The following is a 448-nucleotide window of genomic DNA, read 5'->3' as shown; positions in this document are numbered from 1 at the left end:
TATGATCCAATTAGCGCGAAGGAAACTTCCAACAGTTGCAAAATAAACGTTCTGCTGAACGCAGCCATTGTCGATTCTGCGTCGTTCCACGGTTGCTCCCCCGTTCCTCACAAATATATCAAGAATCTTTCCAGAACTCCTGCGCACTCAGGGCAAACTACGAGCGCGCGCAGTGTGACGAGTATTAAGGAGTACGCTTGGCAAGTTTCAAACCGCTCAGGAAGATCGAGGTGAACGTAATGCCGCAAAACTCCGAAATAATTCTCTTTTTCGTGGATGAGTAAAGAAGTATAACATTCGGTACATTTGGTTATCCCGCTCTCCTTATGCAGATAAAATAGGGCGGATACGCAACTAGCGCTACGGAGCCATGCGATGTAAAGGCCATCACACGTACAAAAATTTTAGTTGCAATCGTGAGGCCGTAAGCAAATCGGCCAATCACAGT

This window comes from Mycetomoellerius zeteki, unplaced genomic scaffold (assembly GCF_001594055.1).
Source record: "Mycetomoellerius zeteki isolate Tzet28-1 unplaced genomic scaffold, Tzet1.0 scaffold150, whole genome shotgun sequence".
NCBI lineage: Eukaryota > Metazoa > Arthropoda > Insecta > Hymenoptera > Formicidae > Mycetomoellerius > Mycetomoellerius zeteki.
The sequence above is the reverse complement of the archived record's forward strand: the minus strand, read 5'-3'. Positions refer to the sequence as shown.